The sequence below is a fragment of the Pinus tabuliformis genome, chromosome 5_1 (genome assembly GCF_031772625.1).
Source record: "Pinus tabuliformis cultivar Carrire ecotype Pingquan chromosome 5_1, CPIR1, whole genome shotgun sequence".
In the NCBI taxonomy this organism is placed as follows: Eukaryota; Viridiplantae; Streptophyta; class Pinopsida; order Pinales; family Pinaceae; genus Pinus; species Pinus tabuliformis.
Window position 1 is genome coordinate 72,981,784 of NC_142305.1, and position 9,725 is coordinate 72,991,508.

A 9,725-nucleotide genomic window follows, 5' to 3' on the forward strand; every position below is an offset into this window, starting at 1 on the left:
CTAGTACATCCTAATGATCAAGATAAAACTGCTTTCACTACCCCTTGGGGAACTTTCATGTATGTTAAAATGCCTTTTGGATTAATGAATGCAGTTGTTACTTTTCAGGGAGCAATGGACATTGCTTTTTCAGAAGAGATTGGGTATTTCATTGTGATTTATCTCGATGACATCACATTGTTTCCAAAAACTGAGGAAGAACACTTAGCACATCTAAGAAAAGTATTTGAAAAGTGCAGAAAGTTTGGTATTTCACTCAATCCTAAGAAATCATTGTTTGGTCTTGAATAAGGAAAGCTTTTAGGCCATATAATCTCTAAAGACGGAATCAGGATTGACCCCAGTAGGATTGAAGGCATCCTTAAAATCAATCATCCAAGACACATGAAAGAACATCAGTCTTTTATTAGAAAAATCAGTTTTTAAAGAAGATTCGTACCAAATCTGGCTGAATTACTCAGGAATATAACAAACATGCTCAAAAAGGACATAGAAATCAAATGGAATATGGAATCCAAGCAATCCTTTGACCTAGTCAAACATGCATTAACACAAGCTCCAGTTTTAAACATCCCAGTTTTCACTAAGGATTTCATAATATTTTCTTTTGCATCTAAACACACTATTGTTGTTGTGTTATTGCAGAAAAATAATGATGGACATGAACAACCAATAGCATTCTTTAGCAAAGCTCTGAGATATTCTTATTTGAAGTACAATATCATGAAAAAACAAGCATTTTCTTTAGTTAAAGCAATCAAAGACTTCAGAGTTTATTTTTTACATTCTCATATCATTGCTTATGTGCCCAATGTAGTGGTCAAAGATGTTCTTACTCAAAATGGACCAGATGGCAAGAGAGGCAAATGGATAGTTGTGATATTGGAATATGATATAGAAATCAAGCCCACCAAGTTGATCAAAGGACGGGGATTAACCAAATTGATGGTTGAATCAAATTTCAATGCTTTAGACATCAACATGGTGTTTGTTTTGGATGATATTGAATAATTGGTGGCCTGTTATATGTTATTTTCAATTTAAATGTTCCTCCTGGAATATCCAAAGCCAAAGCTAGATTTCTCAAATTAAAATCTGTCAAATTTTGTATTGTTGATGGTATATTGTATTGGAAAGATGTTGGAGGTGTTTTACTCAGATGTTTGTTAAAGGATGATGCTGACAAAGTTATGCAGGAATTCCATGAAGGTGACTGTGGAGGCCATCTTTATTGGAAGAAAACTGCTAATAAAATCCTTAGAGCTAGTTATTATTGGCCTACATTATTCCCAGACATCCATAAGATGGTAATTTCTTGCCACAAGTGCCAACTCTTTGAAGGAAAGAGAAAATTACTACCTCTACCTTTGAAACCCATCTCTATTGAAAGCCCTTTCCAATAGTGGGGATTGGATTTCATTGGTGAAATTCATCCTTCATCCTCTGCCCAGCATAAATGGATCCTAACTGCCACAGATTACTTCACCAAATGGATAGAATCCACTCCTTCAAGAGTTGCTACTGTTTCTATCATAATAAAGTTTCTTGAAACCAATATCTTTTCTAGAATTGTTTGTCCTAGGAAACTAATCACTGATAATGCTACAGCTTTCAAGTCAAAAAAGATGGTGGATTTTTGTCACAAATATCATATCTCTTTGGGACATTCAATAGCTTATTACCCTCAAGGTAATGGGTTGGCTTAATCTTCCAATAAAAGTTTGGTAAACATTATTAAGAAGATATTGGGGGACAATAAGAAGTCATGGCACAACAAATTGATCTATGCATTATGGGCTGACATATTGACTACAAAGAAATCACTTGGCATGTCTCCATTTCAGTTGGTTTATGGTATAGAGGTAGTATTTCCTTCTTCCATGGGAGTACTAGTTATGAAGATCATCCAGGAGATACAAAGTGAGCCCAATGATATACAAAGGAGGATATATCATACTATTCAACTACAACAATCCAGAGAAGAAGTATACAACAAAACTCAATTTGTCCAAAAAAATATAAAGAAAATTTTTGACAAAAGAACCAAGGCTGATGATTTCAAAATAGGAGACAAAGTGTTAAAGTGGGACTCAAGAAGAGAAGACAAAGGAAAACATGGCAAATTTGAGAATCTTTGGAATGGTTTGTATATCATTTCAACTTTCAGAGGGAATAATGCATTTTTTCTCAAAGAATTAGATGGAACAAAATTATCAGGAGGTCATGTCAATGGTAGGATGCTCAAACATTATTTTTCATAAGCACAGAGACTTCCCCACTCCATTGTAAATATCACAGTTTTCAGGTTTAGTTGGCTAGTTCATTTAACAAGAGAAATCAGATTGAAGACAAAATAGATTGGAAAGACTCAAGGCTATTGGTCACGTGTTCTTGACACTTCAAGCTGAGAAGTACCATGCCCAGTTGGAACCACTGTTAGGGTCCTATAATCTATAGAATATCAAGGTGATTAAGCATTTCATAGTTTGGAGGTTTCAAATTGTTCATAAGATGTCAATTTTCAATTGATTTCATTAAAAAGAAAAAAAAGAGAGAAAATAAATGAAAAGAGGGTATATAGAAAGAAAAAAAAAGAAAAAAAGGAGAAAATAAAAACCCCAAAAAGTTGCTCAAATCATACAATATAAGCATGATTGAACAAATTTCAATTTATGTTGATAGGTTAGAAAATAAAGATATGCCAAACAGCTTAATCTTGGCAAATCAGTAGCTAGGTAGAAAATAAAATTGGTTCAACTGTTTAAGAGGAGAAATAAGTAATAGAGTAGGTTAGGTTTTGAAATAAAAAGAGAAAAAAAGAGGAAAGGGTCTACAATTCTAAGTGCACCCTGCAAATAGAAAAGAACAAAAATGTTAGACTATAGAACAAGGGTAGGTAGATTGAGAATAGAAGGACATATGCTAATGTTGTCCTAAGGATGGAGAGGAAAATCAAAAGAAAAACCAAGGAAGGGGCTTTATATTACTTTGATATCATTATTCCCCTAAACTTTAAATATTTACCCCCTTGTACCTATAGTTTGTCCCTCATTTATCACCCGACCCCACCACGCACTCACCCGTCATATCGTGTTTAATCCACCCACCAGCTATCACTCCATCCCCACTCATTCCACCCAATCTAACGGTCCATGTCCTCTTTCAGCCCCCCCTCACCCTTCGAAAGTTAATTCGGGGGGGGGGGGGGGGTCCGAAGCCGGCGGTTTCCACTCCCCTATGTGTCACGCCCTCGTGAGTTTGCACCCCCCCTCTCATACTACCTACCGCTCCCCAAGCCCCTCGAAAATTGTATTCGATACCACAAATCGCTCACCCATTCGACCGTTGGAACGCTCGCCACCTCACTGTGCCAAGCTATCCCATCCACCCAATCATTTCCATTCCCACCTTTGGGAAATAAATGGGTTAGTGTTGGAAATAATACTGAGAGGGGGGGTGAATCAGTATTATCAGATCAATCAAACTTTTCAATGCTCAGAAACATATACGCTACTTCAGTTAAGTGAACCAGCGTGTACACGCTACTGTGACTAAGTGAAACAGCGTATAAGAAGAAAACTCACAATTTAGTTAGCTTATTCTTCAGTTAAGTGCATCAGGACATTATTCACCACATTAACAGTAAACATGTGCAGTATAACAGAACAGATCAAAAGCCACACACATGAACACAAGATATAAGGTGGAAACCCAATGTGGGTGAAAACCACCTGCTGCAAGTTGTCTCTATCTTTCTTTAATATGAAACTTCAGTTTACAATCTTTTGTACTGGTGCAGCCTTATACCAGTACGCAGGCTACAACCTGCAGAAGGCTACAACCTTCTCTCGTTCTCCAAACTTCCTTGGAAGGGAGCTCCAACCCCCTTTGCTCTTGTACTAGCCAAGATACTAGTACGTAGGTGCCGACCTACAATCTTCCTTCTTTCAGGTATCACTTTTCATACATTTTCAGACTTGGATATTCCTGAAGCACAACATTACAATCTGAAGACCACAATTCATTCAATTTCCACAACAGATCATTGAAGCATAAAACAACCAAACTTTGAATCACTGAACCACTGAACCCTGTCAATCACCAGTTACCAGAACACAGAGCAGACTACAGAACTCTGCAATAACAGTCAGACCCCACTGTAAACCCAAAATCAAGCTTCAAAAGATATACGCTACTTCAATGAGCAAAACCCGCGTATACACGCGCTTTTACCGAAGCCAACCTGCGTACAGATCTAAAAATAAACTTTCTCAATTTGCAGTTGTACCAGACATTAGTTAGACCCAGAACGTAACATTGCGACAATATGCAGATCTAGAAATACGCATAATCAACCATATCATGATAGTGCATTTCAAACCATTAGATCCCGATCTATCCTTAGATCTAGTCTTCCATCAACCGATGTGATCTCTCCTTGGCTTAGATCAAGCAACCCAGAACCTGCATATCAGATCTCTTTCTCTCTTAGATATTCAAGCCTTGTTGAAAGATGATTTTGCCTAATGATCTTCTTCTCCTTATATAGTCTTAGGCCTAGCTCAATACCAAGAGCCAAAACCATAGTAACACAATACCATCAACTTCAAAACTAGGGATCGACACGCCCGTCGAGACACAATGGTCTGAAATCATAGGCACAACTTCCAAGGACTAACCACCATGGACCAAAGATACTTTTCCACATACACGCGCTTTTTCTGAAACCAACTAGCGTGTACACGCGACTTGGGCTTAACGAACATGCGTATATGAACTTCCTTGGCATGCTGTACTAAGATCTGTCTTCTGATTAAGTTGCCATCACCTGTACCAACCTCTGAGCACCTGTACCATCCTCTGAGTGAGTTGCCATCAAGGACAACACTTGAATCATAATGCCAACAGTTAGGTCATTAGCCAATGGACCCATGCCAAATCATGCCAATCTAACGGCACGATGACAAATCATAAAACCACCAGTTTACGCTGATTTCAAATTTTAACTTTTATTGTGCACTTGCAGGTGTTTTTTCACTCCATCCAGACATTACCAAGAACGCACAATGAAGCCAAAGCACAATTATATAGTACAGAACTACTCATTTTCTTGCAGAGATCAACCTTTCCCACTCTTGAATCCCATTTCTTTTTAAATCCCTTTTCTTTCTCCCTCACCGAAATCCCACTTCTTTTATCCCTTTCTGTTACAGATTTAGCACAGGGCAATTTTCAAAGGAAAGCTGCAGAGAAAACAGAAAAGTAATGGCACCAAAGAGGAAAGAACCAGAAGTATTCAACCCAATGGTGCATCCACCCCTGGATTTAGATCATTTACCACTTGCCGACAGGGATTACAAGATCCATGAAACCCTCTCATAATTTGATCTGTTTAATATATATTGCTGGTGGGAGAACAAATTCATGGACGAAATGGATGACATAGGTCTTTGGGACACCAACCTTCCTTTCTATATCTACCCTAAGACACATAGTTTCCTGGAATTGATCAGGAAGTGTCATTCATGTTACAATCCAGAACAAAGAGCGGTGATGGCCCCCAACAGGACATTTTATTCACAATTGATGCTCAATCAATCATGCAGATGATGCAAGCCCCGGTTATCAAAGGAGTTTTTCCTTTTTCACATGAAGTTCTTATTGAAATGTACCAAAAGCTTTATTTCTCCAAGAGAGCTAAGACATTAGAACTTCTCATGGTTGAGAACACACCTCTGCCAAGTAAAAACCCTCCTTATTCCTCCTCTGTTTTCCCTGACAGAACCAGACATATTGCCACAGTTCTTTCCTATTTACATGGCTATTATTCTGACCAATGGATTGATGAAGCTATTATAGATTTCCTATCTATCCTCTCAACTGAATCTAAGCCTTCTGCCCTTTTCAACTTCAGCCAGTTTCTAGCAGATGCAATCCATGAACAACTGGTCAATTTCTTCATAGATGAAGTTTTTCATTACTCCTCAGTGTTGGTTTACATGTTTTTATATTTTTATATTTTCAGGCAGACAGGTTCCAATTTTCATTAACCATAATGAATGAGCAAGGTGAACCTTAATCAGTACTATTTTGGACAACATTGGTAATGAAAGATCAAAAGGATTTCAGTTACAAGACATTTGTGGAAATGTTTGTCCACCCAACAATGAGCCTCCTCAGTGGGACAATAGAACCAAGGATAAATGAAGATATAAAGAGAAATATGCAACTGCATGATCAAGTGAGAACTGGTGATTGGTACTTGTCCCAAAACTACACCGAAATAAAAGTGCATGGCTATGAGTTAGCCCCCTACAAGCTACCAAAGTTCCTCCCAACGAGGATCTTTGCATTGGAGTAAATTAGATAAATTATTAGTGCAAATGAGATGCATTTTGTAGCAGCCAAGAAGAAATCCCAATTTAGGATCAAGTCCCAAATTGGTCCCTTCATTTTCAGCAACAGAGCTGCAGGACAGGAGGCAGACAAAAGATTAAGGGAGATGAATTTTGCTCATAGCTTCACATGGTGTTATGACCCATGGGGCATTATTTCTAATAAGAGGGTGGAAAACAACTCCACTTCCTACATCCACACTCAAAGGCCCGAAATCGAGAAATATGTGAATCAGATAGAATGGATGCCCGATACATTACAGGATGCCAAGGAGCAAGCAATCTCCTCTTCCAATGCACAGACTCCAAGGCAGCAGGAGAAACAAATTACTAAAGAAAGGACTGAAAAAGGAAAAGAACAAGAGCAAGGGATAACAAGGAAGAGGTCTAGAGAATATCTGTCACTAGGAACTGATATTTCCATGAAAGAATTCAAGTTGAAGTACAGGAAAAAGCCTAGGAAACATATGGACATAGATAAAGGATCACCACAGCAGGCAGTGATCAACATAATTGATATTCCAGATTCCTCCTCAGCTGGAGGATAATCATTTCCTTCTACTCTGATTTCAGAAAGACAACAATCTCTTCAAGTGTCCTCATCTTCAAAGGTGACTGAAGAGAAAGAAGACACAATTTTTGATACCTTCAAAGAAATCAAAATCAGAAACGAAATACTAAAGAAGAGCTCCTATGCTCAGTTTTGGAAGCAGAGTGCAACTACACAAGGCATACTTCTCTCTGCCTTTAACTCAGAGAAGGGAAAAATGAATATGAAATTTTTGGAGGTGTTAGTGTTAGTCTTTGAAGCCTTCCGCCAGTGATAAAATATTCTCTTATAAAGTGGTATTAGGGTGTCAAAGTCAAATTTTGTCATTTCAGTGAGTCTTCAAGTAAAATTTGGTCACTGGGTATTAGGTCTAGGATTTGTTTTCACTCCTTCCAAAGTCTTCCAAGTATTTGTCCATGTCACCATTAGAAAGAGTGTAACATCATTAAAAGATTTGTCATCATTATTTCATGTTCCAATGGGTCATTTTACACCTTGTTTGTGCTTCAGTTGTGCTCAGGTAAAGCTCATTTCCCTCTCCTAGGTTTTTTGTTTCTGAGCAAGAAAAAATGAATTTGGAAAAAGTGAGAGAGGTTTTTGTCCACAATTGGCCAAGGAAGAAAAATCTCCTTTACTTTTTACACAGGTGTCATTTTTTTTAGAGAAATGTCAAAAATATAGTTGCCTCAGGAGAGTTGTTGCACCTCTGGAGTGACCTTGGTAAAATCAATTTTTCTCCTAGATGGAATGACAAAATGACTTTCTTGATGAGTCAAATGATAATGAGACACAAAGAGATTTCCAATGAGCTATCATGAACTCAATTTGGAGTTGAGGAAGACCTTCAAAAGTTGACTGCAACAACACTCTGCATTTTGGCAACCTCATTCTGCACATTTTGACCAGTCTTGGGAGATTGTCTTTTGACATGGAAAATGAACTCCCAATTGGAAACTTCAAGATGTTCTAGAAATTAGACTTGATAAGCTTTCCAACTAGCTATCCCGTGCCCAATTTAGACACCGGGAAGGCCTTCAAAAGTGTCCTGCAAAAAGGCACTACTCACCAAAGTCTGGCGCTACGCATAGAACTGGCACTACACACCTAGGTTTTTCCTGCAGTGTTATTTTGAACTGGCGCTACACACCTGGGTGAGTGCACTACGCACCTAGAAGTCATGCCCAAAAACTTCACCAACTTGCCTTTTCACCTTAAATCTTCAGTTTCTCCCTCTAAACAAGTAAGTACTTCACCCTTATCTTGTGTGTTAGGGTTTGTTTACTAAGATTGGTGTTTTGTGTTCTTCAAACTAAAACCCTAGATTCTAGGGTGAAACCATAGTTTTATTCATTGCACTAGTGGTTGTATACCCTATCCACATACCCTATCCCCTTAATCCCATTCCCCTCATACATTTTCCCCTTAATCCCATTCTCCACATATAATTTCCCAAACTCTACACTCCCCAAACCCTATCCATATCCCTAAACCCTAGTCACATCCCTAAACTCTTACTCCCATCCCTAAACTCTATTCACACATACATTTTTAGACTCTCTCTTCCATACACTATGTTCATTCCATTCCTCCATCCTGTTTCCACACTATTATCCACAAAAAAAACCATATATAACCACATTTTGCAAAACCAAAGAAGAACAATGGAAAGAGACACTCAGTGATAGTTCCATGGAAAGACATAAGCAGCAAAGAAAAGGCAAAGAGAAGATGCACAAGGATTATATAGATGATGAACAAGAAAGAGAACAAATATTTGGAGGATAAGAAAAGCCTAATGGAACTTGAAATGTTGAAACTGAAGAGGCAAAATGACAAAGAGGACCTTGTCTCTTTGATTCCGATTGAGCAAGAGATTTGAACATGACCGGGAAACTCGGATTGAGAGGGTAAAATTGCATCTTTAAGGACTGATCAACAAGGCCAATAGGGACAATAGAATGCTCCGGCACATGTCATATCATTTTATGACTCAAAACGAAATATGCAACATAAGGATGAGGAAGCTTAAGGCTAGGTCAAGGAAGGCCTTAAGGAGAAAAAAGGAGCAAGACAAGCTAAAAATCTTGGTTGAGTCCTCACTAGCCCATCAAAGAAATTAATGAGAATTCCTTGTGCCAACTCTGGGCAAGTTTTGGTGAGTTTTTGTCATTTTGAAATTTTGAAATTTTCCAACATAGAAAATTGCATTAGGTGCGTAGTGCCACCGATGCTACACTTTTGAATGGAGCACTTTATGGAGAAATGGTTTGCATATTTGGATTCAGCATGATGAGAACATCAATCCCTGAAATTTTTAGCAATTTTGGAGCAAATCTTGGTCACCTAAAGGTTAAACAACCATCAAAAAATGACCTCTCTACCTCTTTTTGGCCACACAGCAAGCAGCCTTGGGAGATTCCACGTTTGAGGGGGGAAATGACCTCAAAATGAACAAATTCAAGATGTTCTAGAAACTAGATAGGAATACCTTTCCAATGAGCTATCGTGGGCTTAATTTTGCTAAGGGTAAGGCCTCCAAAATCAGCTAAGAAGTGGCGCTACGCACAGGACAGGTGGCACTACGCATAGAGCCAGTTTGCTCAAAAATCCAAATTTCGCCTAGTTTTTCTATAAGTTGACTTTTTCTCTCATATTGGATGAATTTATGATTGTAATTGATGCTATTCTATGTAAATGTAATGGTAAAATGACCTTAGAGGGTAGATTCATCATTTTGAGGTGGTTTGGGGGTAAATGAATCAGTTGCCATGGTTTTAGAG